The following is an 8,750-nucleotide window of genomic DNA, read 5'->3' as shown; positions in this document are numbered from 1 at the left end:
GGATAACATTTTCCTCATTTTTGCAAGATACTTTTATGAATCTAGTAGCTCTTACGCCCAGAGGTAGAACCACGTGTTTTAACTTGAAACTCATGGGTAGAAATGACAGCTGCATTACGAAAAAAATAATAAAATTACTTTTCTTTTCTAACCTTAAATGAAAAAAGGCAATGAAGGATTATCGTAGATGTAATAGTAACCCAATCCCATTCTACTGTACAAAATAATGCCACTTTTATTTATATTTATATTTTTTTTACTTTCTAACTTGAAATAAAAAAGGCAATGAAGGGTTACTGTAGATGCAATAGTAACCCAATCCCATTCTATTACTGTACAAAATGCAAAATGACGCCGTTTTGTGTCCTTACAAAGGGATGGGTTTTTTCTCTCTGTATGTATTCATTTTCGTCTGCTCACTTCATTGCCTTGTTTTTGTCGATTCACTCTCGGTCTTGGAGAAATTTGTGGAGAATCTATCCATGTTCCTTTTTTTTTGGCTCTATATTTTGATCGAAGATCTACCCTCTGAAAATTAGTTTCTTTCTATATATAGGTGTATAGTGTTAGTCTTTCACATCTTAGATTCGAAGATTTATGGTTTCGACGTGTTTGTGGTAAATTTGTTTTTGATACCTTTTCTTATGATCTAGCCTTTGGTAGATATTTTTTCTATGCATAAACTACACTGCATTGCTTCTTTCTCTTTTCCAGATTAGGCTTGAGGATGTAAGGTTTTGATCTTTTGGGGTTTCATCTTTTTTCAAAGGTGAGTTATTACTGGTTTATTGTACATGGTTGTTGTTTTATGTTGGGTTATTTTACGTTTGTGCAGAATCTAATATCTCTTATATTTTTCAAAATCGTGACTTTTTTTGTGAGGTGATCTGAAGGTGCATCTTTAAGCATGTGGAGTTTTTCTTCTTCTCGTCTTGGATTTTGGAAATGCAAGGACTCTATGGTATTTTCAACTTTATTTCTTGTTGCTCAAATCATGTAAAAAAACAGTTTACATGTGTGGTGTTCAGAAGTAAAGGGAAATTTTCATTTTTTTGTTCTTTTCCTTTCATAAATGTTCTTTCAGTCAGAAAATTGTTGAAGGAATGTGTTCAATAAGAAATTACTTGTTGAAGATTGGGGTTTTCGTTTATATTGCGGTTCTTTCTAATTACTTGAACTGATATGTTGTATCTGTTTCAGTTGTGATGCTTGTCCGAATCTGTATTTTGTTGAGTTGATATGTGATTTCACTTCACTTCATCACTACTATATAAAAAGGGCAATGAAAATTTTATTGTAAATGCAATAGTAATTCAATACCCTCCAATCCTCTTACAAACCGACACCGTCTAGCAAATGAATGATGCCCTTGTTTGTTGCAATTTTGTACTCCTAGCACATCATATGTTATTGTACACAAAAGCTTTTTACGTCCAATCCCATTACTATCCTTTACAGGAAGCAAAAATTCCGGAAGATGAACAAGTCAAAAGTATATGGTGGGATGTTGAAGGCAAATGGTGGTATTTGGGGAAAGTTAAAAATTGCACAAATCAATTCAAAATGTATGTCAGCATGTGGGACCCCATGTTTGTAGAAAGAATGCATTTTTTTGTCTAGTGAATGACATCTTTTTTTTTTTATTTGCTTTCGTACTATTGCTTTTCTGTCCTTAGACACGTCATCTTCTTCTTTGGTCTTTGTGCTCTCCATTTTTTTAACTTTGTATCTGCCACGTGCAACATCTCACTTCTTTCTTCAGCTTTTCTCAATTTGTTCCAGAAAATTACCTTCCCTTGTTCGAAAATTTGCAGAAGAACCCAACAAAATTGTGGAAAATTGAGATTTATACATGTAAAATTAGTATCCTGAAACCTTTCTTTTCCTCTTTTTGTGTGCGGTTGTTCCATTTTCTTCAACCCTGTAGCTTTTGTGTTCGATCTTTTTGTCTCTGTCTTTTATTCCAAGTTTTCCGAAACCTCTCTAGAAAAGTGGAATATTTGCCCAAAAATTGGTGATTGGCGACATGATGTATGTCAATTTGATGTTTGCCTAGATATTTAGCGTAGTTTTCTCGATGATTTTAGGTTGAAATCTTGTATATGTTTGAGCCTTTTTTCCTTCCCCCCCCCCCCCCCCCCCCCCCCCCCCCGACATGATGTATGTCAATTTGATGTTTGCCTAGATATTTAGCGTAGTTTTCTCGATGATTTTAGGTTGAAATCTTGTATATGTTTGAGCCTTTTTTCCTTCCCCCCCCCCTCCCCCCCCCGCTCCCAAGAGTACAGGGTTCCATTCTATTTTTAAGTAGGTGGAATCAATGCCAGTAGCAGCGCCATCTGTGCTGGGTAAGATTTTTGAATTAAATTTGTTTTCTTAGTTGATTCTTGACGGTTTTGAGTACAAATTTCCTTCTTTTTTAATCGATTCTTCTATTTTAATGTTCTAGAAACCAGTAGTACACAATAGTAAATTTCGAGAAAATCATAATAGGAATTTTTTAGCTATGATGAATAAGGATATATTGGTATTTTTTAGCACATAATTTGGATAAAATAAAAACTGTTGGGATGTACTGGTGTTGGATTTTAACTGGATAAAGTTATCAGAGATTCCAATTGAATTTTTGAAGAATAATTTAATACAGATGACTGCTAGGTTTCAGATCATAATCCATCTTTTCGAATGAGTCTGCCCAATTTTATCTCATGATTACTTGTAAGGCTGCCCCAAAATCAAATTTATAAGGAATTTTTCACTGAAGTGCAGCCCATCATCCAATTTTGGTCATTTAGTACTCTGAATTTAAAAACAGCAAGAAACTGGGGGTACTTTTAATTTTGACCCGGTCAAAGGAGCAAAATTTCAGTTTGACTTTCAAAAGAATGAATATTATGACATTGACCTCTTGTATGGTAAAAGACAAAGATACCCTTAAATGTTTTGTACAATTACAAAATCATATATTGTTAAAAGGACTATACTACTCTTTTACTTAATAATTGAAAATCAAACATTTTCCCACTTATAAAAACTTCAAAACGAGCTTCCAACACAGAAAAAACTCTCATCTTTTCATCTGCTTGAACTTTAAAATCTAGAAGAACTTTGGAACGTTGAAGCTGAAATTTTTTTTCACATCAATTACTTCAAATCGGTAAGTACATTTAATCATGTTTAATTTCATTTTAAGTAAATTAGTATACGTTAAATAGAGAAATTTTATGTCGACATAGATTTTTTTTAACAGAACCTATCAAAAAAAAATTAAACGGATGTATAACTTACGTTTAAATTACGCATGCTTAATTTCGTTTTTAGAACGGTATTCTCCTACGCCAAACTGGTTTAGCTTAACAAACAGTCGGAAATAGTCTGAAACAGCCGGCTGTTGGATGTTTAACAGTCGGAAACAACAGCCGGTCGTTAGGCTGTTTAACAGCCGGCTGTTAGGCTGTTAAATAGCCTTCGCTGCAGCTGATTTTTTGCCTTTTTCTTTCTTATAATTAATATTTGAAGTTGATTAAAACCATTTCCTCATGCATATATGATAATCCCCGTGTGTTATTTCGATGATTTCTAATTAAATGAAAATAATCGGTGGGAATGGAGATGGACGAGTGACATACGTGGTTGTATTGCAATTCCCGTAACAAAAAGTACACCATATTTAGAAATGTACCACGATTTGCAAAATAAGCTGAATGTCGATCAATCTCAATACAATATGCAATTGAGATATCTATTCAACGGTTACGGGGATTCATCCCTTCCGATGCCACCGGTATTCGTTACGAATGATGCTGAATTGAATTATCTATTAGAATTGAATAAAATGCATCGGACTCCGACTGTTCTTGGTGTGACTTTAATTACGAAGGTTGTTATCGAAGGTGAACATGAAGATTCGGATAGGTCGGATAACAATGATCGAGGTTTTTAGGAGACAGTGGAGATAGTTCCTGCGGATGATGTGGGTATTCCTAAGACAGTTGCTTCTGATCGTGATGTCGCTGTTACGCGCAGAATTCCGTCAACAGTTGAAGACAATGAAAACATAAACGACTTTACAAATGAGAATTTGATTGCTTTATCCCGACAGAGACACGAGCTTGGTGGGAGCTCACTGGTTGGAACAAGTGGACCGTCCTCGAATTCTTTCCGTGTGGCTCCCGATGATGATGACTTGCAGGTCGGGCAACTGTTTGAAACCAAGAAAGATTTGCAGGAAGCTGTGTACCGGCTGGCATTAAAATATAACTTTGAGTTCAAGGTAAAGAAATCAAACAAGTCATTGTTGACAGTTGCTTGCGTCGAAGACAGTTGCAATTGGCGCTTGAGAGCAACTTAGATGGACACGAATGAGTGCTTCGTAATTCGCAAGTATTTACGGGAACATACTTGCGAAGTGGGAATTCTTCGAAACGATCACAGGCAAGCTCGAGCATGGTTTATTGGTCGACAGATAATGCACAAGTATCAGGATCCACGGACGATCTACAGACCTTCAGACATCATTAACGACGTCCGTCGAGAGTACGGAGTGGTCATGAGCTATCAGAAAGCGTTGAAGGCCAAAGAATGTGCGTTGGAGGATTTAATGGGATCGGCTGAAGAGAGCTATGCTAAATTGGCTAGGTATTGTCATAACATGGGGACAACTAATCCTGGCACGACATTTTTTATTGAGACGGGGGGTGATAATTGTTTTAAGTATTTCTTCATGGCTCTCGGACAATGTATTCGGAGTTTTCGAAATGCAATGCGACCCGTAATTCTAGTTGATGGTACGACTCTGAAAGCTAAATATCAAGGTAAATTAATTATTGCTACATGTCAAGATGCCAATATCCAAATTTACCCTATTGCATTCGGCATAGTCGACAGCGAGAATGATTTGTCCATGCGTTGGTTCTTTTCTAAACTGAGGGAAGTGATCGGGGAAGTCGAAGACCTTGCCTTTGTAACCGATCGAGGACAGTCTATAATAAATGGTATCGCTGAAGTATTTCCCGAGGCACATCACGGGTATTGCATGTACCATATACAAGGTAATTTGAAGACTAGGTATCGGGGCATCAGAGAGTTGCACTAGCGTGTTGGCCCCAGCTCAAGCGGAGAAACTGTTTAAGGCGGCAGAGGTTGCGAGGAAATTGAATGTGGAAGCACTAGATGAGTTTCGCTTCTCCGTGCAATGTGCACGTAATACGGCATATATGGTGGACTTGACTGATAACACGTGCACTTGTACGAGATTTCAGTTGGAGAGTTTTCCATGTGAGCATGCTGTTGCGGTGGCCATGTATCGAGGTTTTGCTGCGAGAACGTTGTGCTCTTTGTATTATACGACTGAGTCTTGGAGAACAGCATATGCCGAGACTATATTTCCTCTGCCGAATGAAGCCGAGTGGGAAGTTCCCGAGCACATTCTTCCATTTCATAATTTGTTACCACCAGCAGTTGAACCGCGTGGTCCTGGACGTCCAAGTACATCTAGAATACCATCTACCGGAGAGTTTCCTCGACCGCGTAGGTGTGACCGCTGCAGAGCCGTAGGGCATACTCGACAATTTTGTACCAGTTAAATTTCCCTAAATGACGACTAGACAGGTACGTGAAATGAATAATATTTCCTTTTACTATACACTGTTCAATATTTGTTATTTATAAATCTTCAATATACAAAAAATAGTTGCGCACTCGGCATACGGGTAAAATAACAAAGAATAATGAAATTTCCAATTTGAATGTTATATTACATTGAACACAAATTTACAATTATTTCAGAATTGCAAAAATAATTAAAATTTCAATTTGAACGTTATATACATTGAACACAAATTTACAATTATTTCATAATTACAAAAATAATTAAATTTACAATTGAAATGTTACATATGTATAACTGAAATTTATGAGTCAGCATTAAATTCGAACAAATCACATACTAGCTTCTTTCTCCAGTTCTGTATCCACGACTGATTGATTTCATCAACCTTATGTCCTATACTTAAAAATTCAACGTACTTAATGGCAAATATGCCACAGTCGCCGCTGCAATTGAACAAGAATGAATCAGTTTAGTACTGTGTAAATAAAAACTAAATTTGAAAGATGAAAACAACAACGTTCAAACACTTACCTTACGGACTGTCGCGCTGTCGTCGTGTTCCGAACGATCCGCAATCTGTCCTGTACATTTATCCCCGCTCGTCTGGCCATCATAGGAATAATGACAGCCACGGACTCCAGATTTTGCTCCAACTGGCCCTGTGTCAAATATGAATGATCTGGGTCGTACACATATATAGTTGAGTCAGCAAAAACGATCTCCAGCGTAACATAGTGTTTATTGATGCATGCTGGAATGTACATATGTGTACAACCCTCCCATGATTTTCCCCCGACACTCGGTGACAGTCCTATCACCCACTCAAGCATATATTCTGGCACCGTGTACTCGTTACCCATATGTGCGAGCGACTGATACTCTATGATAACGGCACCTAGGAACTCGGTGTTTAATATGACTCGACCATGGACATCAAATGATTTTGGATGTCTTTGAGCTCGATCTCGTAGCAAGTCCATGGCCAGGTCGATGTGCTGTAGCAGGAAACACCGAAAAAGTATGAGTTATTCATTTAATAAACACAAGGTCACATATACATAAAAACACGAAATGAATAGTTCACTTACATCGTCGGCGAGCCAAGCTCCCGCAGTGGTGATATCGTGGAACCACTTGTAAGGGTCCGAGATCGTCCTTTGTCCTATCGTGCGGCTAGCTCTGTAAAAAACAGGGAAATATTAAAATAAGCGTAGACGAGTTAGCGTACAGTGCTTTATTAAAATCATACAATACTTACCCGGGGATAATTCTCTTCCACTCTGTCTCGAACGCTTTCCACTTGGCATTGTCTACCTCTCTGAATAAGTTCGGGTACGTCCCATCGATGAACGTCCTCCTCTTGGCCTCAGCCGTGAAGGGGGAAACAACATACTGTGACGGCACTCTCAATCTCTTGCCGACCACCTGCTCCGTCTCATCAACAGCATGTCTCTTACCCTCAATCACGCCGGGCGCCCTCTCGACCTCCGGGGCCACCTCCTCCGCCCCCTCTATGGGGGCCTCCCCCTCCGTCGCCACCACCTCCGCCCCTCCCGTCGGGGCCTCCTCCTCCGTCACCACCTCCTCCTCCCCTCCCGTCGGGGCCACCCCCTCCATAGACAACCACAAGGACTCCAATGTCTCATCACGCCAAAAATGTGGGTGACCCCCTTCTCCATCACCATCTCTGTCACCCTCTCGATCATGGTCTCCGCCATCCCCTCTGTCCCCCTATCGTCTGCTGGCTAAATCTCCCCTAAGCGCCGCTACTGTATCCTAAAGGTCGACAACGGAAGACTGTAGTATTCCAACATCATAGGATAGATCGTCAACCCTCCTTGTCAACTCTCGTCCCATATCGTCGACCCTCCCTGTCATATAGTCAACCTTCCCTGCCAGATCGTCGACCCTCCCTGTCAACTCTCGTCCCAGATCATCGACCCTCTCCGTCAAATCTCGTTGTAGCGCGCCGACCTCCTCCGCTATAAATCCAATCAAATGGGCATACAAATCATCACTGTGCCCCGGAGACACACGGGGGAGGTGTCTGGACGGAGGTGATGCCAATAGCGGCGGTGATGCCCTCGACGGAGGCGATGGCTCTGACGGAGGTGATGCCACTAGCGGCGGTGATGCCCTCGACGGAGGTGATGCCACTAGCGGTGGTGATGCCCTCGACGGAGGTGATGCCAATGGCGGCGGTGATGCCCTCGACGGAGGTGATGCCAATGGTGGCGGCGATGGCCCCGGCTAAGGTGATCGTCGATCAGCTGGACCGCCCTCCTACATAAATAAAATGAAAAATTATTCAATAAATTTATACGTCGATCATATTCAATAAATTATATTTCATTCACATACCCAATCTTGGTCCAAACTCGGATCAGGCATCTCCTCGTCTGGGGTGTGCGGAACGCCTAAATCCTGCACAAGACCCCGAGCCTCCTCTTCCATCGATGGCGTCAACTCAGGTATGACTTCAAACTGACATATTGACATTTCAACTATTTAACGATCATGTAAACAAAATTTTAAACTACGTATAATATAAATCACAAATGCATAATACTTACCTGAGGATCGTCGAGGAGGGCCGATAACTGCTTCCCGGTGGGATATCCCTCCGCTCGCGATGATCTCCAATGATGCATCCGAGGGCAGCGTGTCTCCCCTCGCTGTGCAAAGCGGGCCCCCAGTACAGGAAATGTCTCATACACCCAAATTTGTAACACATACACTTATTAAGTATCAATGTAATACATTAAAACTTTAACTTTGATTATATTAAACATTTACCTGCACTGCTAACGGCAATCCATATGTATCGTATTTACGCATCGACCCCCTGGGCCTTGAGTGCGATCTGGTGAACACATGTACGGTGTCTTCGTAGCATCTTCGGCCCACGGATAGTTGTTGAACGCATTAATGTCGTCAACAACTTGCAAATGAAAAATGTCGATGACAGTCTTCTTGTGATGACACCTCATCACACTCTCGAGGATGTAGACCAGCCCAAGCTTCAATCTATCTAGCATATGGTCGCACCCCCTGATCGCGACCATCAAGTCGGGTAGAAGCACCGACCCATGTCCCTGGAAGTACGTCTCGTACAGCCTACTGCTTCTCTCCATGGCTG

At 40.5% G+C, this 8,750-nt stretch overlaps 1 long non-coding RNA gene across 1 annotated transcript; it reads left to right on the top strand.

The window, feature by feature from the left end:
* The first annotated feature begins 358 nt into the window (after positions 1 to 358).
* LOC111369254 lies at positions 359 to 1,643 on the top strand. The gene is made up of 3 exons (XR_002698092.1): positions 359 to 617; positions 715 to 961; positions 1,459 to 1,643. It is a non-coding gene; the product is annotated as an uncharacterized LOC111369254 (long non-coding RNA).
* Positions 1,644 to 8,750: the final 7,107 nt, after the last annotated feature.

The sequence above is a fragment of the Olea europaea genome, chromosome 20 (assembly GCF_002742605.1).
Source record: "Olea europaea var. sylvestris chromosome 20, O_europaea_v1, whole genome shotgun sequence".
In the NCBI taxonomy this organism is placed as follows: domain Eukaryota; kingdom Viridiplantae; phylum Streptophyta; class Magnoliopsida; order Lamiales; family Oleaceae; genus Olea; species Olea europaea.
Note: the sequence above shows the minus strand (reverse complement) of the source record. Positions and strands in the feature narration are given on the sequence as shown.